Below are 27,908 nucleotides of genomic sequence, written 5' to 3'. Positions count from 1 at the left end.
TACTTTTGGCATTGTATGGTTCCATAACACATACACTTAATTTCATTTCCATTTTCTGCCTTTTTGCTCCAGCATTTTATACTTAGTGTTCAGATGAAACAAATAAGATTGTTCAGTAGTGCCAAGAGATGACTATGTTATGGTGGATATGCCTGCTTCTCTCCTCACTCTAAATAATGCAGATTTTTATTTTGGAAACATGTACTCGGATAAGGAACAACCCAAAACGTTGGTTTAAGGAATATTATTAGTAGAATGGGTCCATAGTACCAGTGATTCAGTCATCTGTCAGCCTGATAAATGGATTAGTGTAAGAGGTGTTCCAGTGTGGAAATGCAGCCCATAGGGCTTCCAGCTAATTATATTTAAGTTGTTTAGTACTGCTGGGAAGCAGCATCCAGGCAATTACTGAAAGCTTTGATGCAGTGTGCACTATTAGAGTGTGTGTTCAGAAACTCATTACCCTTTCGTGCTTGTGCTGGATGGATTCGAGGAAGCTGACATGAAACAGAGTGCAGGAATCAATAACTAGAAAGACATTTTAGTTAGCTTCTGATCCGTTTCCTGATTCAGCAGCCTCTAGCCTAGAGTGTTTCATACAATTGCTGTAATGTTAGGGGAAAATGCAACTCAAATGTAGTAATTATCATTTACATGCGTCTGGTTACGGTGATGTGTAGCTGACATTTCACCCAAGATGAAGTTACAAAAGGTCCTTTGGGGACAAGCCACTCCCCAAATCCCCTGTGGCCTGTCCAGTGTGCCTGCTACCTCTGTTCCTGGTAAGTCCATTGTAGTGGTTTCTGCAGCACCAAGATTATATTACCACATTGCCTGTCATATCCCACCTTCAAAATTTCTTTTAAACTACAGCTAATCCAAAGGGAAGCTGGTGCTGATATTAGCTACACATGTTAGATGTTGTTTAGGGAAATTGTACTAGCTCTGTCTTTGCTGTGGGCTGCCATTCCCATTACTGATGCACCTTGAGAAAACTCTACATGCCCTGCATCATTCAAGACAGCAAACCCATTCACCTGCTGCTCTGCTGTTGGGCACCTCCAAGGAGTGCATGCTGAAAACAAAGTGGTATTTGCACAACTGAGGGCCAGGAACATGAAATTTCGTTTCTTAGGTTAGAATACAGATCCACTCAGGGTAAAAGTTACATGAATTGATCTAAATATTGTGCCTTTATTTTTAAGCTTGCACTTTTAAATCAGTTAATGATGACTGTTGGGGCAATGCAGAGGAGGCTACATTTTGTTTTTGTTCTGTTTTCTTCTTCTATTCTTTTGCCTGAGATAGAGCTAAATAGACAAACGAGAGGGTTGCAGTTCAATGCTTCTGAAGGGGATCATTCCTTCCCACCTACTCAGTGTATCACAGATTAATAGTTAAATGCTTTTCACTATGTTTCCATCACAGCAGTCCTAGGCATGCTGTGCTCCTTGTTTCGTGTTTTACAAAGTTCAGCATAAGTCTCATGAGTTACTGTCAAGAGAGACTATTGGGTTGGTTTTTTGTTTTTTTTTATCTGGACTTGTTAATTAGAAAAATAGTATTTGGTTTGCCAGAGGGTTGGTAAAATAAGTGTTACGCTTTCTGATACATCTTTTCTGATACATCCTCCTGATGGAAAAAAAAAAAAAAGAAATATCAGAATTGCTGTGTTGTAGGCCACAGAATCCATGATTCCATGTACTGTAAAAAGATTGTCTTATAGTACTAAGCATTTTAATGTTGGTACCTGCTTTGGTTACTGAGAGCTAAGATTTCTGTAGATTCATTATTATTCCTGAAAACACTGGCCTATCAAATAATAGTAGGTAGCTCATATATCTCCTGTCTCCAACACTATTACATGGGATAGAAAATCTACTATGTTGAAGTACACAGCTGAAAAAGGAAAAAAAACTAAAGCGGTTGAAGTGTCTGTGCAGGCAAAGCATTGACAGTGGTAAATAATTATGAGAGTCAATGCTGGAACTGTGGCTTCCAGATTGGCTCTGAGAATCATTGTTTTGAGTTAATGTTTGGGTTGCTAAGAGTTAATTTATGTCTGGAGGAACTGTATAAAAGGGATGACAGATTATAGCCAAATTAACTAGATCATGCTTCTGAAATTCTGAATTTCTTGATGTCCACCAGCTTTGAGAGAGTTAGTTGAGATGATACATGAGAAGAACTTCCACTTGCAGTTTTGTCTCCCTTGAGACACTTGCTTCAAAGTGGCAGCCCAGGCACCTGGAAGAGGGCAGTATTCTGCTGAGAGGCTCTGAAGTCTTAAGTATTCTTAAGTTTTTCTGGGAAGGCAGGGGTTATTTCTGAGATTCTTGTGTTGCTTTGGCTCAGATTTTACCATGGGAAAACTTATTGCACTAGTACTTGGATGAATATTTATTTCAAAGTTGACTCTGATTTCTAACTGACTCATGACTTTGCTTTCTTCATCAAATCAGATTCATCTATGGTAGATTTTAAATCAACCAACTCTTCTAACCTCCTTTAGAGGAGGTGGCTATGGGGGAAAGATAGATGCATAAATGTCTCTCTCTAGACATTAAATTTTTTATCATAGCAAGCCATTAAAATAATGTTTATTTACTCTATAAGACGTTAGGGCAAATACATTGATATGCAGGTGTTGTGTGGGTTTTTTTGAACAGAGGTTACAGTTCCAGTGCATAGGTACTCAGTGGAAACACGGTGGAGGAAGTCAGCACCTTGTGTTATGTGTGTCTGATCTTTAGACAGCTGTGGTTATACTGCTATGATTATACTCATATATAATGCTAATCCATAAAAAAAAATAACAATCCAGTACATTAGCAAAAGATTTGCAAATGCTGGAATGTTTTCCCTACTGATTCTTAATACCTTTTACAAATTGCTTTAGAATATACATTTTAGGTTACTTTTGTGCATAAGAGTGGCTTAATTATTGATGTCCTATTCTTCCATATAGTTCAGGTTTACTATAAATATATTCCCCCAGGGATTGTTTGAAAATATTAAAGCTGTTTAGCAATTTGAAAGAAATCCAAATATTGCTGTTGTGCACAATGTATCCTGCAGTGTTTTCCCAGAGATACAGTGGAATCCTTCAAAAATGTTTTTGTAGTTTAGTGTCTGTTGAAGGCGGCCTATTTATCATTTAAACTCTGTTGTGCCTTTAAAAGCCAGAAGGGAGGGGAATAATAGATTAGTCACCCAACTGATGTTTTTTATAAAGGAACAGTGTAAAAAGAAATGTGGTTAGACAGAATGGTAATGTCACTGGTTTGGTCTCTCATCTATATTGGCTAGTAAAAATAAAGCAATTTAGTTGAAACAGTGCAGAAAAAGTGTTTATACATACACCAGATTGGAACAACATTTGAGTATCTAAATCGATTGAGAAATACTTAGTAGGATTTACAAAAACATCTTCTGAAATTATGTGACTGATTACTCTGAGTTTAAATCAAGGGTAAATCCACTATACTGCTTAGGTGCTCTTTCCTCTAACCACCTGCACAGTTGATAACTTTAAGGGTCCCCTCTATATCTAGCCCCTAACTTCAGTTTCCTAAACTCATGCAAGTGCCTGCAAAAGGAAATCTGCATATGAAGCAGGTAAACCCAGGATTTCATCTGTGGCATCAAATTAAGGCCTTCTTTAAGTAAATGTCACTTTATTGACTTCTCGATGTAAATGGTGCTGGGTGGCTTGGCAGGCCCCGAGCTGGTACTCTGCCACATCCCATCAGGCAGCTGCTCTGCCACCAGCACCGTGGGGACAGGGGTGAAAGGCAAGATTAGCAGTCTTTACTTAAATTTGAACTTCTGTTGTAAACAGGGATTTTTGTATCAACTGCGTGTTAATTGAACATCTTTGTTTTCTGTAGTTTCGCTTCACAGAGGTTGTGTCCAGTGGAGCAGCTGAGAAATAAAGGAGATTTAGATGGACACATTTGTGCTGTTTGGCTGACTTCAGTGTTTTCTAAAGCAGTGCAGCATCCAAAGCCACACCATATGTACTAGATTTACAATCAGTGAAAAGGAAAGAATTTTTGTAACTATTATTTTTAGTTGATATTTAAACATGGTTAAATTTCCTGGCAGCTTAGCTCCTCAAGGCACAGCAACAGCACTAGCTAGATAAGTTGATGCTTCCAATATCATTCCTTATCTTTTACTTCAGGGACAAAATTTTTAACGATGCAAAAAGTGAAAGCCGTTGTGTAACAGGCCATTTCTTTTACTTTTATCCTTTTCTCCTCCTGTTCCCCTTTTTGTGAGAAACCCATGTTACTTGTGTGCCTGGAGGGGGGCTGCCTTTTAGGGAGAGAGCTGGGAGTGTGGTGCTGTAGGGTCATGACAGCACCTGGATTTTAGCTGAGGTGGAGCACTGCTTGTCTGACCCTCTGAAATACCCCAGCAGGAAGCTTTTTCTGCCCGGGAAGCTTAGTGCCTGCAAGGGTAGGACTGCAGGTAGTTAATAACAGCACTGTTATTCATTGTTCTTCACCTGTGAAGTGGAGGTACAGATTCAGAGAGCAGCATTCATACTGCCTGCCTTTGGTCTGATGCCCCGAATGACCTGTCTGAAGAGCTTCTGCTGCTGTGACTGAATGCTTTCAGTTCATGGAAGAAAGAAATGGCTCCCTAAATTAGAAGCCGGAATATTATTTGCAGAAGAATTTAGTACACCTGTCTCTGGAAGGATGGTTGAAATTCTCTGACTCTATGGATGGCCTGAACACATACCCACTCTCTCACTATAGACGTGCACATATGTGTCACTTAGAATGTGCTAGCACCAGCAGCTTAGCGTGCACAGCACTCCTTGCCATCCACTGCTTTAGTTGCAAAGCCAGGCAGTTGTTTAGGATCAGAACATACGTCATTTATGACCACGAAGGGATGACTGTGTCAGCTGATCTCCCTTGCTTCGTGGTGCAAACTCTGCCTAGCTGTATGAAACCCAGTACTTGTGTATGGCTAGAGGATAACTTGCATTTTCACAAACATTCATCTTGTAGGCAAGTCCTGCTAAATCTTGTTATCAACAAACAGAGAACTTATGTGTTTTCCTTTTGATCACTTCACTAATAGTTAGTTACCAGTGAGAAAAAACGTGCTTTATTTCTCCTTTGTATTTGGCATCATTTTGCAGATGCTGCTTGTTTCATATTGGCTCTTCTTTGCTAGATTGACAAGCCAGTTGGTACTTAGTATTTTCTCTCCATAAAAATACCTAGGTGGTGTAATCAGGTCATCCATGATTTTTTTTTATAAACTAACTGTACAATCTGAATTCTCAAAATGCTTCATATTAAAGTATTTTCTCCAGTACTGTAATCACAGTGGCTATGTTCTGTGATCTCTGGTAGGTGGTGGTATTTTTTTCCTTCTGAAGTGTAGAGACCTCAGTCCTTTTTTAAATAGTGATAGGCTGTGATGTTAATGTTACCAATGAATTTTTTAACATGAAAATTTAAAAACCACTTTATCTCTTTGCATACTGTGTATTTCATAGTTTATGTTAGTGCTTATTTCTGTATGAAATTCGATTTTTAGACACTTTCATTGTTGAGTAAAGCCTTATAGGTAGGAGCATCTGCTAGCATGACAAATTACTACAACCCTCCACAAGTATGCTCTCACTCAATCATAAGGGAAATCTATGTAACTTTAAAGTGTCACTGACACTTATGTCTAATAAAATAATAATAAAGAAATATATTTTAATAGCTAATTTGTCTCTTTCCCATTGCTTCATTCTTGGAAATAATACATTTAATTGGCTCTTGTCTTCACAAACTTTTTCAGTGGAGATGGTATGAATGTTTTTAGCAAAAAGTTGTCTGGCATGGTAAGCAAAGACAATCTTATTATAGGCTTCAGTTCCAGCCAGAATTACCAGCACTGCCTGTACTGATACCTTCTGCCTACTTTGGAGCAACATGGGAAGAGCAATGGCCTTAGTAATTTTGTCACTGATAAAAGATACCAGTGATCCAGTATGTAAGATCTGTAAACAGAACAAATTAAAACATGACTCAACCAATTCAGAAGTATAATTATAATAGAATTTCTCCAATTTCCCCAGTTTCTCCAATAGCAATACTTCCATTTACTGTGCTACAGCACAAGGATCTGGTATTTCACAGTATCCTTTAAACTCCATAAACCTTGCAGAAGCCTTCAGCACAAATGGGCCAGTTATTTTCCTGGCATTTGTCATCCGAGGAGCCTCAGCATGTGGTAGTTACTGTTGCAGAGCATAATGTCAGATTATTAAATAGAGACCATTTAAATATAATAATGCTCTTAACAATTTTTCTGTGAGACATGGAGAAGTTGTAACAGAAAAATTCTGTAATTGTTGCTTGGATTTTCAGATTTTGTATTCACACGGGGTTGTGCTTCTTGAGTATATTGTATCTTGCATAAAGATAACATGCTCCACAGCAAAATGAGATGGAGAGATGACAAGAGGAATCTCAGAATGCCATCTGAGAATTTTGTACATCCAGTGTTGGGAAAATCTGCTCCCGATTATGTGTTTAACTATGTTATTTATTAAATTGATTATATCATAAAATGATCCTTAATGTATAGTTCTAAAAGCTCTTAGACATTTATGTGGAAGAGTATAATTAATTTTAAAAGTCTCCAATGAATATATCATTTCATGTTAGATTATTATTATCATTTAATTATTAGATTATATAGACAAAAACTGAGCGTAGGACTTAAGGCTTGAAGTGCAGGAATAGGAAAGGAGTCAAGATTCATGGCCTTGAAATGGCAGAGGAAATGTATGAAATAAGTCTTTACTCATCATGCATGAACAAGTTTGCAAATAGGTTTATTATTGCAGAAGAATGCCAGGCTGCCTTTTATGTGTGATTTTCATAAGTGCTTTCCTTTAGACTTTTCCCCCAACACGTACAGGAAGGTAATTTCTTTGGTGTACTTCTTACCACTCAGAAGTGACGCTCAATCAGCTCCCACTGGAAGCTTTCTCCAGGAGCACTCTTGTGTGTCCCCTGCTGTTCTCGGGCAGCGTGCTGGTGTTTCAGTCCTATGCTCAGCAGTGGTTCTGGATGAACTGCTTGATGATTTTATAATTGACCAAAGAGGCTGAAAATAGTTGAGCCAAGCTCAGGGGGTATTCGGATTCTTCCAGGTTCTTGAAAAAGTGCACGGCTTTGCAGAGTGCTTGAATGCTGTGAGTCTCTGGGGCTTGCCCTTGCCTCTCTCATTCCTTCTGTGGTGGGCAATGGGTTTTTTCCCCTTGTGGTTCTGCCAGAGCTTCTTACTTGTTAACTAGTACCTTGGCAAATACCAGAATCAAAAGGAATTAAATGCTCTTGTTTTGATAAGGTGGTGGAAGCTGGCTTAACGGGTACCTCTGTCTCTCCTTGCAGCCCTCTCAGCTGTCAGATGTGGTGATCTCCATGGTAACTCAAACCCCCAGACTCTTGACATCAGCCTGCGAGGAGCAGAATTCAGCAGCTCAAGGGTCTCACGACCAGGTAAGCCAAAAGGAATCACCAAATGGGAGGTTACCTCAGAAATTCTGTTTCCTGTCCAACTGCCTCTCAGTTTTTTTCCTGGTGAAGCCATGCGTGCAGCTACTTCCTGTGCATATACGTGGTGATGTACTTCTACCAGTGCTGTCATTTAAGGCTATCTCAAATACAGATATTTGGAAAAAAGTCTACATATATATTCAGGGATGATTTTTAGGTTACAGATTGAAGAGCCACAAATAAGTACAGTGTGAGTCTTTAAGTGGCTTCATTCTTAAGTAACTGCCATGATAGGAAATAACCCCAAATCACATCAGTGGTTAAGATCTCTCTGGACACTCTAGCTACACCCCTGCTAGTCCTGCTTGGTTGGTAGCATGAGGGTTGAGTTCTCTCACCCTCCTGGAGGGTTGGTAGAGACGGATTCTGTGTTCATGTAACATTCAGGAGTACTCTGCAGCCTTTTCAGGTTGCTGCTGTGCTCTTTTCACACAGTGACCTTCTAAATCCCTTGCTGTGCTAATAACAGAATGTGAGGCATTCTGGTTAACATCTTAAGGAGGTACAGAATTCTTCCCCTTTTTAGGAAAGTTATGGAGAACACATCAAGAAAAACCAAGATCTTTGCCATCTGCAGAAAAAAATATGGGGGCTGTTTTTACTAGTACAGTATCAAGCAGTAACAGCAGTAGTGCTGTTAAAAAAAGTAGTATCTTTGTTTGTATGCACTTAAATGTGGGGAGTGATTATTGCTCCCTTTTGTTGTAAGGTTTCACCGGTATCTGTGTTGCATTGTTTTCTATGCCATAAAGATTGTATTTATATTTTAAGTCCTTGGTTTCTATGCTTCATCTTCTGGGTATTACCTGCATTCTTTCTTTCTTGCTACATAATTCCAAAAATACATTATCCCCATCTAAGAAAGCAGTCCATATTACTCTGAATAACCACTCTGTTGCCTTTATTAGCCAATCCTGACAATTTTTGTGCTATAAATGTCAACAATATTTACTTTTATATTATGGATGCTATTAAAAAATAAAGCTGAGCTAGTACTGCATTATTTTGTTAAGGTAACACTCTCTTCTTCAAATATTATATCCTGTTAACAGATACTACCTTATGGCCATATCTTAATCATACCTGATAATACTGATAATAATTTCTTACTCTGAAAAGTTGCGTAGCTGCAACTAAATGCTGTTCAGAAGTCAGTGTGTTCCATCTATGGAGTAACTTCTCTTGACCACAGTTTGTTACTTTATCAGATGATTAAATCAAACTTTCTGTTTTACTGACCAAGTTTCTATAAAATTGTGTTCACTGGCATCAGGTTTTTTTTTGTGTAATTTCCCAGTGAACTTATTCTTTTTCAGTTTGCTGGTTATTTTGCCTGAGATTAATAACGGCTTAGAGCTCTATAATTACTGAGTTCATATTGCCTTTTGCCTTCAAATATTGGCAGAAAATATTAGCAGTCTCACTGAATTTCTCTGGTGTTCCAAAATGTATTGAAAATTAGCATCATTGAAATTATACTCTTGCAAACACTTTTAGGACTCTGAGGCACAAATTATCTGGGTGTGCTATTTTTAAAGTTGTCTTTTAACATTCATTTTGGTTACTAATGGCCTCCTTATCTGTAAAAATGTTTTTTTTCTACTTAGAGAGAAGAAAATATATGTTGAGGTTTTTTGTATAGCATTCTTGAATAGCATAACATCTGAAAGAATGCATGCATTCTTTCAAAACATGAATCAGAAGTTGGAGTTTCTTGCTTTCTTTAATGGGTTTTTTTTCCCAAAATTTCCTATTTAAATTAATTTCTATCAGGATTTGTTGTTTGTTTGTTGTTGTTTTGTTGTTTATTTGTGGTTTTTTAATGTTTAATATGTATTTCAATCTCTTTACACCCTTAGCTTAGAATTAAAGTGTGAATTTTTTTTGCCACAGGTTCCCTTTTCTGGACTATTTAGTAGTGGTCTTTGATCCCTAGTGGAAAATGTGGTAGGGAGAGTCCTTCCACATTTTAATCTCTGCACTTTCTCCCAAATGCTGCACTTTCCTCTGGTCTGCTGGTCTAATGAAGTGTCACGGTTGTGATTAACTAAACTTTGCATAGTCAATGTGCAGGTCCAGATCATAATTATCCTTTTGATATGAGAAGAAGAAAAATTTAGGAGCACCTGATGTGCTTCTGCGTGACTGCATTTTATCTCTGTGTTGCATCTCTCAGGTGGATGTCCTCCCTAGTTCTTTTCATGTTTTCCAAATACAGACTTGAAGAGCAGATCACCCAGCTCTCTGATTATGGTTTGGTGGTTTGCTTTATCTCCTTACCAACACTATGTCCTCCTGGGATCTGCTTATCTTATTGCCTGCATGAATTCAAGATCTTCTCCCTCTCTGGCTTATCAGTAATTCTGAGAGATAATGGTGCCAATAATGTAGAGAACCATCTTCAATTTCTTTTTCTAAGGCTCTCTTTTCCTAAAAAGCTAGAAATACTGATGTTTATGTTTTTCTCCCCAACATTTTTAAATGATAGCAACTATACAAAACATCTCCTAAACATGAGTTTGCTGCCTCTCTTGCCTGTTTCTTTCTCCCCATGATTATTCTCTTCACTTAAGTGTTCATATGTAGGGTTGAGTTTGTATTACATCTGTTTCTGTAATACCTCCTGGTTTGCTTGAGAAGCTTTTTGCCTGTCGTAAGTTTTCCTTGTCCAAAGAGCATAACCACATCAGTGAGGTGATTATTCCCTGAACACAGCTCCTTCTCGCCATGGCTGTGAGTTGCTGTTCCAAAGGCTAGAATCTCTCAGCTTTTCACCAGATACATAGCCAAGAATCAGTCATCAGAATTTTTATTTTCTGCCTCTCTGAGGATCAGACAAGTCTCCAGGATCTCTTTCACATTTTCCTTTCTAAACATGCATCTGGTCTTACACTTGCTGTAGATTTTGTAACTGGGAGTGACAGTACGTGCTTTAGCACTTCTCCATCTCGTAGTAACACTGGGGCTTTCATCTCTGCAAGAGAATGTCTCTAACCAGTCTAAGGTGAAGACAGAACCAATAAAAGTAGAAGATGTCATGCTTCAAAGAAAGGAGCTCCAGGAAAATGTCATGTAACTTCCTGGCGACAAATACAGAAATTCCTTGGAGCTGGACTTTGAAGATCAACACTGCAAAGGTGATCAGATAGTTCTGTAACAGGTGCTTATCTGAAGCAGTGTAGGGAAATCCCAAAGCGAAGGGATCAATGGTATTGCACATTAACATTTTTCAAAGTTAGAAATAATTCTTAGTAGATGGTCCCCTATGCCTGGGAATGGAACATGGAAGTTTTTTCAGTCCTTTGTTTTACTAGTTTAGTTGCCCAAGCTATGGGAACAACTTTTAATTGGTGAGTGTCAGTCCACTTAAGTACTGTCTGCTAGGTAGGCACCAAAATTATTTCCCCAAGTTAGCAGTGGCTTTTGAAAAACATGGCCAAATCACTACCAAGACCCCCAAAAAAATATTTTACAACAAAATACGGGCATGTTAATTTTGTTCCATGCATTCTTGCTGTTATCATTGTTCATTATTGATACAATGGAGATGACGACTTACAAGGCTTTGACTGCACCAAGACCATGTGTGATACATTGTATGAATGCATAGAGGAGAAAATGTTAGAATATAAAATGCAAGATGAAACAGAAATGAGGTAAAATTAGATGTGAGAACATGAAGAATTGGGGAATTCAGTTTTAAACAGTAGGAGTATGCACATGATACCTAGGAAGAAACAGATCACCCTTTACTAGATTGATGTTTATTGTATGAATTAGTTACTTTGAATTTGAGAGGAAGATGGATAGGATATTAAGTGGAAGATATTTCTAACATATCAGCTGGTAAGGCTGAACAGGTTCTGTGTTGTAGAAAGAGCTTGGAATGGGTGCCGTTTGAGAATGCTTTATAAATGAAATGTGATGGTGCAAGTTGTGACTATTTTTGGTATCTTTCAGTATTCTTTTTGAAAAATATTTCCAGAACAGCATTTTTTTCAGAAACATTTCAGAAGCATTCATTTAGTGTGATTGAGAGGAATGTTTCATTAAATATAGGTCAGTGTTAAGGTGGTTGATTTTGATTGAATGTGTGTCTTTTTATATAAGAATATTGTACCTTCTACAAGTATAAGAAACTATCATCAAAGTGTTGGCTTGCAAGTGCATAAGTTTAAGTATTAGAATATATCTGTGTATACTTGTTTCTTAACAACTTTTATAGTTTTTTCAATTATGGATTTTTAATGGTTAGATATAATTTATTTAGAGCTTTATCAATGGTACTGGACAGGCAGAGAGAGAAGCTTTCTGTATGGTAACAAAAGATGCTCTTGGCAGTAGATCCAACCAAATAATTTTGTTGGTCAGCTAGATTTGTGAACAGGAAAAATCAAACTACTTCTAAACAGAATCCTTTATAATATAATTCTTGGTTGTATCTGATAAACTGTTTATTGATTTCGACCTCTAAAATTGTTTTTCAAGTATTATCAACAATTACTATGGCACCTGTGGACCTCTATATGAACTATTCCCTACTCAGTATTCATTATACATAGTGTTTCCTTATTCTTAAAAGTCACATGGCATTTTTTCTGTTCACAAAAAATAGTGAACTGTTGTCATAATATTTTCTAAAATAGCTATATTTTAAAATAACGTAAAAATAAACATTCCTTAAATTTGCAGCAGTTTCAAGGCTAAAGCAGAATTTTGTTCTTATATTCTTAGATATATCTCTTGCTACTCAGTGAATCTTAGCTAACTGAACTCTGCTTTTATTCATGAAATAGTACTTAATCAGTACTTTCTGGCCTTTCAACCAAGTCAGTATATCCAGCTAGAACACAAGCTTGTCTATTAGGTACCGGTTTTTATGCCTTTACATTGTGCCAGAGAGATGAGGAAACTAATCTATGACTTCTAGTCATGGGTAACTTCTGAGATACTTGCTTTGAGCTTTCATTTTATACAGTAATGCTTTAAAGTACTGCTAGTGGAATAAGACTATTGCTCTTTTTTTTCTTTTTTCTTTTTTTTTTTTTTTTTTTTTTTTTTTTTAAAAAAAAAACCTCTTTTCTTTAACACAGCTAAGGTTACAAGGAAGGTTTCAATGACAGTGGAGAGAGACTGGAAGATGCTAGCATTCCAAAACAAGATAGTAAAATGCTTTATCCTTTGATTTTTAAATGAAGCTGGTGATCATTAGGGCATAAGTCAGGCCTTTTATGACTGGGCTGTGACATTCCTTTATTCTCAGTCTTTTGATTTGTAGAGCACATTGGGGAGCTACATTCATAGTGCTAGCAAAGTAGAGAAAGAAAAGCTTTTCACTGTAATTGTTAATGTGTATATTTAGCTTACCTGGAGTGCCAGATTAAGCAGAAGATGCACATCTCCATGATGTGTGTGAATGAAATCTGGTTTAGAAATCTGCAGCTGCTCAGAAGTGTGGGAGATGCCACCGGCTAAGAGTAGAGGTCTGCGTTGCCCAGAACTCTTCCCATGAGTTTACTCAGCAGAGATTTCACACAGTCCAATGGTTCTCTTCATCCACCAGTAGTCTGCTCATCCTGCCTGGGCAGAACTGCAGAAATTTGCCCAGGTCAGGGAATTCAGTTCAGGCTGCAGCACTCCTGGAAAACTCAGGTGTGGCCTTGTACGTGTATCGTGCAAACACAGTGTGAGTGGCACATCCCAGGGACTTGGTGTCTTCTACAAACTACCTGTAATGAGGGACTCTGTATAGTAAATCTGCTGCTTCCCAAAAGGAATCAGGACAGTTTTCCTCTGAAAGAATTTTCTGCTTTTTTAAAGGTTTGTTCCCTTGGAGCTTTTGTTTTGAACTGAATTCTTTTATCACATTAAGCTGTAGAAATGGAATTACTACAGGCAGTCTAGCTAAACATACTTCTAAACAGCTGAACGTCTCATGCAGTCATCCCACAGAAAAACAGAACATGTAATATAATTGTTCTTTCAGTACCTTGTTTCTCTATAAATTAAGTCTTGGAGATGTATAGGATCTGTATTGATATTTACATATTTTTATGAGCTGTTCCTACCTGAATTGCATTGATTTAATAGAACATTAATATAATTTATGGATAATCATACTGTTATCTAGGTAGTGCATGGTGAACATTTATGCCAAATAGACCGATTACCTTCAGTTAATCTCAGAAGAATTTCCATCTTCAGGCAGCCCATGAGCGTTTTCTCGTGATATTTTACTGTCTAATTTTCACCCTTAACACTGTGATGAAAAGAAACAGAATCGTTACTTTTTCTCAAAAGTTTGCTTATTTATAGTAGTGAGAGTTCAGATGTAGTAGTTGGCTGCAAACTGGTGAGATTTCAGATATAATTAATAAAAATCGGAATTACAAGCATGTCATCACTGATAGTACATTTTTACTTCTACACCAAGGTCACAGGTTTACTCTTGGCTTTGTAATGGTGTACCTTGGCCCAAGCTTTTCTTTCATTAATGTTACTACGCTTGCTTAGCAAAGTAGTTGTAGTGGTATAATGGAGAGTGAATGATCACCACAGAAAAAGTTGTGGTCATTTAAGTTACTACAGAGCCTGCACCTGAACCAAAGGAGCAGTGCACTCAAGTATCCCTGAGTGATTCAGCACATAGTTTGTTTCCACCCAGCTCTTGCTGAAGTCTGGTAAAACACACTGGGATGCTCCAGCATCAGCTGGCAAGGAGAGACCAGACAGTCTCTGCTGCTCTGGTTCATCTGGGCTGGACAGAAAGCTCCAGCTAAGGAGCAAAGAGCTGCAGCACACTGAGTTCTACGTTGGTGCAACCATTTCTGCACTGTGTCACTTTGCACTGATGTGGGCACAGCCCCTTCTCTTTGAAGAGTCTGTATTGCCTTCAGAAGACCTTTACACATGAGGAGACTTCTCAGGGATGTATAGCACTGCATCTTCTCCTTATAAGTAGTTCAGGATAGTGGGATGATATGGCTGCTACCTTCCCAGAAAATGTATGGGGAACAAGTAAGAGGTTCTTTCAAACAGTGTATCTGTTGTAATAAAACAAAGTGGTTTTGTAATTTTACTTATATCTGAGATGGTTAGCTTATTTTATTGGTTACTCTGTGGACTACAAGATAAATTAGCAAGCATCCTAAATCTCTGCATCCTGAATTGTGTTTATCATCAACTTAAATCAGTTTAAATAAGCTTAGTTAACTGATGCATGCACAAATTAATTTCCCTTTTATCTAGCCTGCTTGAAGTCCTAATAAAGAAAATAATCAATCATAGGAGACTTTTTCTATAGCATGATTGTGTATCTCTGATCAAGGAAATGTAAAATAATTTCTCTCTAGTCCCTATTCAGTTTCCCCCATAATCAAGGTCTCTGGATGTAAAGATTAATCTTAATGATTTTGCATTCCTTGATAGAAAATAGAGGGGGGGGGAGTGGGTTTTTGTTTTTGTTGTTTTTTCTTTTAGTTTGTATTTTATAGAATTATTACATTCAACATTGTAAAACTAATTTTAAAAGTATGAGATTTTTTTTTTTAGTTTTCACAACACAGAAAAGGTGCCTGCCTCACTCAGAGAATTCTTCATTTAACAAAAAGGCAATGATCACATGTTTTGAAGTTTGTACCATAGTGATCTTTGCTCATCCTTATTAGTGGTCTGAGGCCACTGACACCTTTCTTACCAGTTCCAGTGAGTTCAAGACTGGTTAGGCATTTCCTCTCTTTGTTCAACTGTCAAGTACCAAGCAAAACCTGAGGTTAGTTTCATGGAAGACACTGTAGGAAAAAAAAAAAACAATTAAAGTTTCCCTTCAGATTACTGTTTGAGAGCCTCCTTAATAGATGAGCTATGTCATTTGCCTTATTCCCACAGAGAACTGGAACTGGTCTGCAAATGAAATAACAATTTTAGTTTTATGTTGAACTATTTACACTGTTTATTAATTGTCTATGATGTTTTAATTATATACAGATAAAAAATATCACACATTTAATAACTTTTGCTAAGGCAATTATGAAAAATGTCTAATATAGAAAGATGAACTTGCAGTTTGTTTACAGTGGTGTTTTACAGCTTCTTAGTGTGCTTTTGCCTTTAGCAACCAATCCTTTCTTTCGCAATTGGAAGAGGGAAACTTGTACAGTAGCTGTTTTATTTAAAAGCATGTGTTCTGAATATGTCCCATTAAGTGTAGTTGACAAGATTAGAAAATCAGCAATCTCTCATAAGAAGTATTTCTACCATATGAGTTGATGGTAATTTCTGCACTGCTGGCTCAGAAATGCTGTTCCAGATCAAGGTATAATAAGGAATTGCTTCAAATGGTGTGTAAATACATCCTGAGCAGTCAAAATGCAGCTTCTGGCATTTAAGCTCAAGTTTTTGCCTCTTCTGCTTAACACTGATAGCAAAACAAAATTAGTTTGGAGAAATTTTGATGTAATTCAAGTGTAGCTGCTGGCTTTTATAGAGGAGTTGAATCATATGGCACATATAACTCAAACTAGACTTTAAATGGGTTAATTATCTTGCCTTATTATTAGGAAGTTCAATGTTAGAGGCTTACTCACATTAGAATGTCTTCTTGTGTCTGTAGAGAAATGAAATGGAGAAAATATGCTTATTTGTTCTTGGAGCTTTCAAGTTATGAACTTTATTCCAGAGAAGATTTGACACAAATATGTTTTGACATTGAGATTAGTTTTCCCCTCTCTATTAAAAATTCAGCCTCATCATGCAAAAACAAAAATCCTTTTACTGGCATAAAAGAAGGGTGTAGTTCACCTTTTTTGAATAAACATTTTAATTTGGTCTTAAGTGAAACAGTGTCTCCTTGTTACTCATAGGATTACATCTATGAATACAGATATTAAATAACTCCGGTCATTTGAGGCTTAATCATTTGTTTCAAAATGTTTGCTGATCTCCAATGTAAATTAATCCCTTGTGTTAAAAATACTTCAGGTTTAGTACAAGAAACTCATTTTACACTGCCAGCTTCATAATTTTTGGCAAACTACTTTTTGATCTAAGGGTTCAGCTGTGATCAAATATGACCAAGGCTCAACTTGTTATTTGATATGCCAGGAGATCTTTCCAGCCATGTTTTCCCAGAACATTGCTTCAGACTTCCCAGATTTTACAAAATCATTCCAATATTTTTGTAATTTCCTTCTTTTTAACAACTTTAGCTTTACGTCAAGCTATTAATTGTAGGGATGATTCTGTTCTAAACAATTTGACTTGATGAACTTCTGTTTTGTAGTATACTGGAGGAGTCATTTTCCCTTTTTCTGTATGCATTTGATTTCTTGTTAGATACTGATAGATCTTTTGCAATTTAACCACTTAAGAGTAGGCCCAAAGATTTTTAATTTATCCGAATTAGGTACAGTTTTGAAAGTGTTTTAATATTTATGATCTTTGCAAACTCAAGGAGTGAAAATTCTCCCCATCAGTAGACAGAAGCCTAAAATTACGCAGTTTTAAGTAAAATAACCCAAGATTAGACCAGCAGAAGTCAAGAAAGAAAGCTATCTGAAGTGACATGGATCTGAAGACTGCTCTGAGGGATGAAGAAGGGGATCAGCAGAAGCAGTTGGATCAGGCACGATCCAACTTCCATGTTGAGTGGAAGGGAAGGAAATTATGGTCTCACAACCCCAGCTGAGGGGCTGGAGCCTAAGCATCCTCGGAGTTTCTCCACTTCACAGAGGCCTGATTAGCTGGTCTGGCAAGTATCCAAAAATGAGAGAAAACTTAGGCAAATAAAGCCTGTTATTGTTGTCTATTTCCAGTTCTGTGATAAGTGTAAATAGAAATTTGCCAACTGTTTTCCTTTTTTCTCTCTGTAGAGGAACCATCATTCTTTCCTTTGTATTAACTTTTCCGTCCATGTCAATGTTTGGAGAATTTACAGAATCTCCTTAGGCAGAATTTTCTTTTTTCTTGTGGTGCCTGTTTCAGTCATTCCTCAAATCTTTTCATGGTGCTGTGTCTCTCAGAGTTCTCTTTTGCTGTGGTCAGCCATCCTCTAACCAGTGTCTGCTCTCGCCTTGCAAACAGTGCTGTGAGTAAAGAGCATCTTAGTTTTGCTGGAGGCTTTTTGAAATCTAGGCTTTTGCATTTGTTCTGCTCTAGACTCTTAAGTCACTTTTGGTTTAGGATTTCACAAGAGAGCAAATGTTAAGAACTCATTAACAGTTAATGGTTTGCATCCTTATATTGTTTTGCACTTCTAAAGTTTTTACACAAATATGTTGTAGACAAATGAGGTTGTGTTTGTGTTGATTTAAACCCTTTTTGGGTTTTTTTTGTTTTTTGTTTTTGCAGTGAAAGAATTTTATGTCCCTTTGAAAGAAAAAGCAAAATAGGAGTGGCATTGTTTTTACAGAAACAGAGGAAGTAGAATTTATAGTAGTGCACCGTGTTCATTACTACTGGAGTTGATGTGTTGGTGAAATATTTGAGGATATACCTAAAATGCTGTGGCATTGTCCCAGTTTATCTAGTTGACTGCTCAACTCAGCCTTGCAGCTTGCTTACATACTTTTAATTATATTTTTCAATAGACCTGGATAGAGTTTACACAGCAGACTTTATTCATCAGGTGGTTTCTTGGTGTTACAGAAACTTGCATCATTCTCTTAATTGTAGTTATTTGTGTTTAAAATTACCAAAAGCTTGAAATGGGGGACGTAGCTAAAAAGACTGTGAAGACAGCAGATCTCAGTCTGATCATCTGATCAAGATGTTAACCTTGGAAGGCATATGCTGAGCTGTTTACCACAGTCAGACATGATTGCTCCTTTCTAAAATCAAATCTCCCCGTGATGGTTAGCATGGAGCTAATCAAATCACTTGCACCATTTGATCTGGTCCCGTCACTTTTCATTATCAGAGATCACTTAAAACTGCTTTAAACTAGAGCTGAACTGATAGAACTGATGAATTCATGCATCTGTGATCATATTTTCCTACTCTTGTATTTTGCACTATCTGAGCCTAAAAACTAAAATCAACGGCAGTTTCTTGTATGCTGTGTCTTGTCATCAGAATAGTTCTATTAATTTAGCCACTCTTAGTTTTGTTTTGAACAATGCAGAATAGGTTTTGGCTAGCATGTAGAGTTTTCATCTGATCTAGCACATAAAAATTAACATTCTGCTGTTAGAAATTACCTCCTTCTGGATCATAGGCTATATATATAAAGTTAATAGGTCATTGCTTTAGAAACATGGTGACTTTTTTTCTTGGTAATTTCTACTTAACAGCTGGAAACAGCAGTGATTTCCTCGTGGGTGGTGTGTGATCTCACATAATAAGCAGGCTTTTCAGTCCAGTGTTGGAATAAAACTGGTCAATGTTATTTTCCTCTTATCCTCCCTTCCAATGCCCTGCATTTGTATTTTACGTACTTATGGGTGTAGTAAATGTAAAATAAACAGACCTAGGAGCAAAAATGAACTGGATAATGGTGGAGTTCTTGTGAATCTCTTGCTTCTTATGCATTTAAAAAAGCTGTAATTATTAATTTTGGTTTGTTCATCAGTGTTATTTGATTGTCTATAATACTCAAGTTTGAATTTTGCTGCTTCTACCATCTGCAATACCTTTATCTGTCAACTAAGGAAATTAGCCTGTTGAAAGTGAAATAGCCACTGAGACATGATTCCTGATTGGTTTTGCAGGCATTTTTAATGCTTTTTCATCTAATTAATAAAACACTACTTAAATTAGGCTCAGTAAACTGAAATGGAGGCAGAAGGATATGGTCAAGACTTAAAAACAAGATGTGTTTACTGACTGCAGTGCAGATGTGACTTGATTTTGCAGCGCCCCTGATCCTGGTGAAGGGGTGACAGGCACATTGTTTTTTCAAAGTCAGTTTAAAAAACAGTTGAAATTATTTTCCCTTTTGAAACTGTTAGAACAGTGGAAGTATTTCCAAATCTGTAAACATTTGGGAAGGGAGAGCAACTGAAAAATGAGGTTTTGTGTGCTGTACTTAATGGTGCACCATCTTTTGAAATGTTAGAATTGGGTGTTGAAGCTACTGAAATAAACTGCTATTCCCCTTGTGTTTAAAGAGTGTCTGTGGTATAATTTGCAGCCACGTTCTGGAAAGTAACAATATAGGTTGTAGGTCAGGTATCTTTCATAGATGAGTTATCTTCACCAGTACTGAGAACTGGTGCTGTTGCACATGGTAATGAGTGAGTGTTTACTGCATGTTTGACTATTAGCCGAAGTCCATGCTGACAAAAGACAGGCAGGTGTAACCTGCCCTCCCTGTGCAGCAGTTGAATGGTTGAATAAGTTTTGGTCAGATACAGCTGTTCATATCTATCTGTGGCAAGAACACTGCAAAGAAGGGTTATCAAGGCATTGCCCCAAAAGATCTGAGCTAATTTCACTTTGTGACATCTTATTAGTAGTGACATAAAAAAAAAACAAAAAACAACCAACCAAAAAAAAAAAAAAAAACAACAAAACCCTGCAGATTGACTTCTAGTTCCAAAAGTCAATTTTATTCTTGCCGGTTATGGGAATAATATCATGAAAAGGAATGTGAAGTCCCAAGCCTGTGATACCTTGTGTTCAAATGGCTTCGCATGCCATGCAGCAGTCACGGCACAACCTCTCCATCCAGGCCATGGTGCTGCACTGATTCTGCCTGACCTGAGCTGAGCTCCCTGCAGTGGAGTTCTCCCACTCCATAAGTGACCTGCAGCCTCCTGGAGTCACCCATGAGTGGCAGTCAACACACCCCAGGCTTTCTGCTTCCAGCCATCAGGCATGGTTCCAGAACGAAACAAACTGCAGCATGATGCCTACAATTATTGTACTGTTAGACTCAGTGACCTTAAAGATCTTTTCCAACCTAAATGATTCTGTGATTCTATGGACTAGTTTTAGCTCCAGACCTTACATGATATACCTAAGCTGGCACAACTGAGTTTGAATTTTTGTGTATATTTTATGCTGTAAATAATTCCAGATTTAACCATTTTAATGGGAGCAGTACAAAGTGACTGATACTAACCAAGGCAAATGACAGTGATCATGATAATTTTTTTTTTCTTTTTTTTTTAAATTTAATGGCAGTTATCTAATAATGCTACTTGGTGTAGAGGAAGTCAGGTGTTACAGCAGATACTGTAAATGTCCACCAAGTCTAGTCAACTGTCTTGGAAATAGAAAACTGCAAAGTTTCAGCTCTGCAGCGTAATGATAACATTCAGTCTGAATACCCAAATCCAGAGAGGAGATAGAAAAATTCTACAAGCATAAAAAAGAAACAGTAAAAGAAATTAAAAAATAATCATGGGAGGTTATGTAAGAAAGTGTGAGCTGATAAAATGGAGAAATCCCTTTTTTGTGTCTGTGCTTTCATGTAGAACCCTGCATTCCTCTCCTCTTCCTCATAAACATTGCTTCCCTCAGACCTGCAAGAGGTGAGGTTGTGTAGAAGTACCACAGGATTACTGTCATGGCTCTGCTTCACTGAAAAGCCATAAAGTCTCATCTCTTACTTTAATAATTCCAGTGGGTTTAGTCAGGAGCTATAACTACAAGTTCTTTGAGAAAGAGGCTTTACCTTTGCATCTCCTGTAAGAGGAAGACAAAGACTTGCCATATTGTGCAGCAGTTAAGAAATAACTTCTTCTACCAGTGATGAAAACTAGGGGAGCAAAAAAGGCAAGAATGTATGTCTCTGCAGTTGCTGAAAAAATACTTCATTAGCACTTCATTCTCTTCCACTAAGAAAGTGTTTCTTTTTTTCTTCTTTTATTTTGTTGCTTTTCTGGAAGATGAGCTGAGGTAATATGGAGATAAGCAGTTGTAAAGGGAGTTTTTAGTTGCCTTAACTACGTACACAAATTGAATTCCCCCTCCCCCGTTTCCTCTGGATATCTGCCAATTAATAATTTGAATTAACAGGAAGCTGAAAGTCTGAGAGTGTGACGAAATTCAGTCGACCTTGAATTCAAAGTCAGGGTTGTTTGTTTGTTTTTAATTATTGTGATGGTGATATATTTTGAAAGGAATTTTTAAAGTGAAGATATGTGGTGGTTATATGCGTTGATAAGGTTTGCATTATCATCTTGGGTTTTATTTCATTTTTTCTATGAATTTTTTCCAGCTAATTACCAGAAAACACTGGTGAGGTTGATGTATCCTAAGGGAACCGTTATAAAGCACTTTAGACTGGGCTACAAGTAAAAGGATTAAGTTGTGTTTCCCAGGGTTGCAGAGCTGGAATTGAGAATTGAATGTAATCTTTGGGAATCAGTCTTCAGCCTAAACTGCCTAGTTTCTCTCATTATTTTGAATTATAAAACATACTCCATTAGAACAATGTGGAGCAAGCTTGAAATATTTTCTCTTAATGTCACTGTTCATTTGACAGTTTTATTCAGAAGCTTGTGGTGGTTCCAAATAAATGTAGTAATTTTCAGTACTGCAAGGGTTTTGCTTTCTTTGGAACAAATATGACTTAGGCATTATAAAAGACAAAACATAAGACCTTGTAGCAAAGGATTTTAACTCTGGATAATATTTTCTTTCTCTTTGGGTGCAGGTGGCACTAGATTTTGTGATAGTTACGAGCTTTTAACACAAGGGGATTGTGTAGGATATGAAAGAACTGTATCTTTTTAGCATGTGTTTTTAAGTTAATGTAAACAGGCTTCAGCAATTTGTAATTAATCACTGGATTTACCATGGTCTCTGTTTGCCATCCAACTCGCTTACAAGTGTGGTTGAACTACATTATTTTAGCCTATAGGTGAAGAGAGATTGTAAGAAGCTAGTGCAATTCATTCTAAAAAACAGATTTTTCTCTTTAGTAAAGTAGAGGAAAATAATTCAGTGCGTGCGTAGGGCTCTTAATATACCACATAATTGTTTGCTTTTGTTGTACAACACTGCTGCCTCTGCACTGCATTCATGTCTTGCAGAGATGTTTTCAGTGGCAGGACTGGTGCTGTAGTGGATAGGTCCATGGCAGGAGTCTTCTGCTGCCAAATGTGACCTCCATTTTGTCATTTGCCTTCTAAAGCCACCTTACCTCTTGCTGACTGAAGCTGAAAAAACACCCCTTTTCCAGTGTAAATAAAGATCACAAAACAAATCTGTGACGGAGCAAGAATTCAAAGACGGAAATCTTGATTTTTATCCATTTCTTTTTATCAGTTCTGATGTTTTTATTAAGGTAGCATCCAATACAGTGCTCCATTACAACTGAGGGGTGAGACCAGTGGCCCCAGGGATGCTCATCTCCTGCTGGTGTCACAGCACCTTGTCCCAAGTGCAGGGCAGGTACAACCCCAGCTCAGGGCCTGGGGGGACCCTGCTGGTGCTGCATACGAGGGTACTCTGCAGACCTTCATCCAAAATCTGTGAGAGCTCAGGAGGAAGAGCAAAGTGCTGAACTGAGACCCGTGTCTCCTCCCAAGCTAAAAGGTAGAGTGCACCTAGAGCATGTATCTGTGGCACCTACTTCATTCTGCCTTTAGCCCTGGTTTCTGTAGTTAAGCCAAACAAACAAAAATGTATCTACATTGTCTATTGTCATTTTTATGGCCACGGTTCATCTGTGGAATTTCTTCTTTTAGTCTGTTCCGGGACTTTTATTTTCCGCAGATCTTAGGTCAAAGAGATTAATCAGTGACTGTATGGAGTACCAGACTTGCTTTTAAGCCTGTAGAGAGTCTTGAACAGAACGAAGGAAAATGTCAAATCTCTGTCAAAGTTTAGACCAAGGAGTTTACCACTGGGAGGTATAATTCAAATTTCAGACACCCAGAGCAGAATTTTCCCTTAAGTTCCTAAAGGAGAGAGAAGACAGAGTTCCTTGGTGAATTTTGCTACTACACTGTACTAAAATCATGAAGTTGTTCCAAGTGAAAGAAAAAAATCATAATTGCATCTTTTTAGTTGTGTGACCCATGGCTTCACATGTAGCGTCACTTTTTTGTTGTATTTGCATCTTCATAAAATGTTTCTCATCTTCTGCATATAAACCTATTTGAAACCAACATGTCATCCATCAGCAGCCACAGCAACTTCGCTTTAAGTGTTTGTAAGTTGATGTAATCCCCAAAGTGGAGCAGTATATGAAAACCAGTCTAGCGAGTACCTGGAATAATGGTCGTACAGAAGTTATTTACTGTCTTAGCTATAAGTGCAAGTCCACAAACCTTTCCTGTCATGTGTCAATACCTTTCATTGCCGTGTAGTTTGGTTTCAGTTATGGCCTGGAGCTACACAGTAATGAGCCAAAAGGGCAGCTGAAGCACCAGGTACACTTTTCAAATTCCCCATAACTAATATTTTTTGGCAGATAAACAGTAATCTCTGCTGTTGTACATCAGGCTCCGCCTTCTCAATAGTCTCCCAAACTACAGTCCCTCTGAACTGCTTCAGAGTCTCAGTAGCATGGAAGGAGCCTTCAGAGACTGTCTGCTTTTTGACCACATCAAAATTGTTGAGTTACTGGATGGACTAACACATTTATGTCCGTTTATGTGAATTATTGTGCAGGTGGAAAATTACCCATGTTGTTAAGCAGTAATCTGTGTGAATAACTGGTTACCCTCAGAAAGACATGTAATTTGTGACATGGTTTCTGTTGGGTGTCTTAGAGGTAGCTGGTTGTTAAATTTCAATCATATAGTTCTAATAATGTTGAGGTGAGGTCAAAATATTTAAATCTGGCTCTTTTTTCATACTAGTTCTAAGGCTATGTGAAGACAGCAGACAGCCTCAAGGGAATCTTTTGGAAGAGTTTATTCAGCAACACTGCATATGAGTAGTATCTCAAATATAATTTCAGAAATGGATAATACTGCTGAGTGTTTGCTGTCAAAATACGGAGCTGGGGTCAAAAGTACCAATCGACTTCTGAATGCAAATAGCTTGTCAGATTTCCCTTTTGGAAGCAGCAGATTACTAGAATGAACTGAAGCTGGAGACAGTATATTTTTTATGACACAAATTGAACTTCTGCCAATGACAAATGCCAAGGTACATTGTGAAAATAAAATGATGCAGTGCAGCTAAAGTGCATGACATGTCTATGAATAGATGTGCCCATGTGCATGACACACCTTCTACCTTTCTTTGCTTGGAGAGAACAATTTCACATGTACCAAGGTCACCAGAGTGGTTGTATCCTGCAAAGCTCATGTCATGCGTGAAAGTACATGAAGACCATCTGGGAACTATAAAAATAGCCTGTCCTGACCAGATGATTTGTGTGCTGGCCAAGGACTGATATACTCATTCAGGAAATGGCAAAAAAAAAAGAACCCCCCAAAAAAAACCAGTCAAATTTGTTGGGAAACAACCAACAACCAGGCTGCTTTCTGCTTTTCATCCTTGGGAATGGCCTGGTATTTCATGGAACTAAATCCACAAGGAGACTGGACCACACAGCTTCTGAATGCCCTGAAGGAGTCCGTGTGAAGTGGTTCAGTGCAGGCAGTGGAAATGTTAAGATTCTTCTTGATATTTTTTTAGATTTCAGGTTTTGTGTTTCTTAAACAGATTAAGAACGATAGAACTTAACTCACATCTAAGCAGCTCTAATATAAAACTACAAACTTTGGAAACATTTTTTTTTAAGTTTTTAAATGAAGTTATATCAAATTTGTCATACAAATTACTACATTCTGCCACATGTCAGTCAGCCTTATTCAGCCATCTTGCAAATGGTTTATGGTATGATCTCATGGGAAGATAGTTTATAAAGCAAGACTGGATTTTCCAATTCACCTAAGGGAGTGCAGGACATACAACTTAAATCTAGCTAACATTGGCTAAACTTTTTTCCCACCACTTAAAAAAAAATATTTTAAACCAATAGAAATAGCCATAAACAGTGAAACCGAACTGCAGCCTTTTTGTGCATGATTAAAAATAGAGATATTAATGACTAGTTTTCTGACAAGCATTTTTATGTCACAAGTGGCACAGCAGCTTTTGAGCACAATTTTAATGAGGTATCATACCTGAATGACTTCTGTTGAAGTCCTTAACCTGAACACTGTAACCCATGACAAGTCTGTCTCCAAGATTTTACTGTTAATGAGAAGTTATTAGCTAGATGAAGTTATTGAGGTTCTCCAGCCATATCAGGAAGTCCAGGCACAATTTTAGATGCTGTCAGGAAGCTGAAGAGATGCTATTTGGAGAATGTAACCCACCTCCCTGATCCAAGTTGTTTAACACTGAGCATTACAATGTTCCTATAGTATCACTATACTTTTCTGACTTCGAAATTTCCATTTCATATCAAGGAGAAAGTTTTATTGTGAAGGACCTTGCTCCTATTCTATTAAATAATTTGTGAGTCCTCTAATCACCTGTTCTGTCTCTTTATTTATATTGCCTACCAGAAGAGTGGTGTGTACAGGCAAGGAGGTCTGATGGTGGATGTTAATTGAGTGAAAACCATCTATGTCTGTGTTACCTTTTACACTTAGGCTGATCTCAGGTTGAGATCCGAGGTCCAACAGGTCCATGCTATCATGTCCCCAATGCCTGCCACAGCAAGTTTTGTCTGTAAACTGCCCTTTACCGTTACTACTCCCACTCCAGTTGGTCAGCCAGTTAATTTACCCAGATTCAGCCAAAATTTAAGTTGATACATGGGGAAATAGAAACAGCTGGGGAATTTAGGCTTTAGAGGGTATTTGAATTCTGAATTAGCACGAGAGATGTACTTGCACCCCTTATGGGATTTTTTATGTAGTAATCGTATAAAAGGGAATTATAAACTTCTTTCAGCTGTGGAAAAAGAAAGTAGGGGATATATACTTGGTACTGTGAAGAACTTCTTTACTATTTTTCCAGAGGTACAACGAAGCGAAGTCTTCAGAATAGTGTATTCGTATCTAAAATTAGTAATATTTCAGATCCTGTCTTGGGAATTTTACCTTACAAAATATTTTTTCATTATTCTGTGTGTAATCCCATACATCTGAAAGTGGCATAAGCACATATCCTGCTTAATACATACCAAATACAGATGATTATTGAAAAGAATAGAAATCATAGAATCACTAAGGTTGGAAAAGACCTCTAAGATCATCAAACCAATACAACCATGTCCTGAAGTGCCACATTTACACATTTTTTTAACACCTCCAGGGATGGTGATTCCACCGCTTCCCTGGCAGCCCCTTCCAGTGCCTGGCCATTCTCTTAGGAAAAATTTTTTTCCTCATATACAATCTAAACCTGTCGTGGCACAACTTGAGGCCATTTCCTCTTGTCCAATCACTTGTTCTGTAAGCAAAATTAATCCCTATAAGAAAAATCAAATAGAAATTGTGGGTTTCACTGTAGAGATACCAGTTGCCTCAGTTTAAAACTGCTGCAACAGAGTGTTTTTTTAGAAAAGTGATTATAACAGTTGATGTATTGAGACATTGGGTAGCTCACATAGTGAACGAGTTTTAAGGCTTTCATTTCATATTTTATTTAATAGATACACACTACATCTTACTGACTTTATATGTCTTGCAGAATATTTTACAAATTCAGTAATATGAGGAGCTGGACCATATATTTAGTGATGAAGCAACAATACTGTGTGTGTTTGCAGGGCTGTTTAATTCATTAAAATTACTTTTAAGTGAGTCTTTTATTCCTTACTTATTTCTACCTCCACGATGTTAGCAATTTATTTGACTCCTTGTCCCCAGGCTTCTCTTTTCCCCTCCTCTCCTTGATTTTTATACTCAGCAATATACAACTCAGTTGAGAGATCAGTCACCTGGAGATGATGTAGCACTTGAACCTTCACCCAGAACATGTCAGCCACCCCCAGCACTAATGAAGAGGTGTGCTCTGTGGAAGCTGCTTGGCAGGGATGGATGCAGCTCTGCTCTCCCTTGGTTGCTGCTGCTATAATGACAGAGAGAATCAGTGGGAGCTAAAAGCTAGGTTAAAGCAAGACTGAGGAGACAAATAAATGGCTTCTGAACGTGGGGGATTGTAAGCATTCATAAACATCAGGTTAAATTTTAAGGCATCCATTACTAAAGGAGAGAAGAGGATGATTTTTTTGATCATTGTGAATGTCATTGGAGGAAATCTTTGCTTCCTTTGCAGGCAAAAGGGTTTAGAATACCTGTTTTCTCAAGCTCCAGATCAACTCTGTACAAGTTGATAGTGAATAAAAATGTCTCTTTACTGAGGCATTTTATTTGATCACTTTTTTCTAGTTTATAGTATAAAAATATTGCTTAGTGATGGCAGAAAATATTCTAAAATGCACATGGAACATGTCCAGAG

The 27,908-nt window shown here is 37.6% G+C and overlaps 1 protein-coding gene across 3 annotated transcripts in view; it reads left to right on the top strand.

Annotated features, from left to right (window-relative positions):
* Positions 1-27,908, top strand: part of TBL1X (transducin beta like 1 X-linked) — a 201,411-nt gene that overhangs the window by 99,516 nt on the left and 73,987 nt on the right. For all 3 annotated transcript variants that reach the window (XM_030446191.1, XM_030446170.1, XM_030446181.1), the window contains one exon: positions 7,422-7,529. The gene's annotated coding sequence lies outside the window, so the exon portion shown is untranslated. The remainder of the gene's footprint in view (positions 1-7,421; positions 7,530-27,908) is intronic.

Source organism: Calypte anna, chromosome 1 (assembly GCF_003957555.1).
Source record: "Calypte anna isolate BGI_N300 chromosome 1, bCalAnn1_v1.p, whole genome shotgun sequence".
NCBI lineage: Eukaryota > Metazoa > Chordata > Aves > Apodiformes > Trochilidae > Calypte > Calypte anna.
This window is presented reverse-complemented; position numbering and strand designations above follow the sequence as displayed.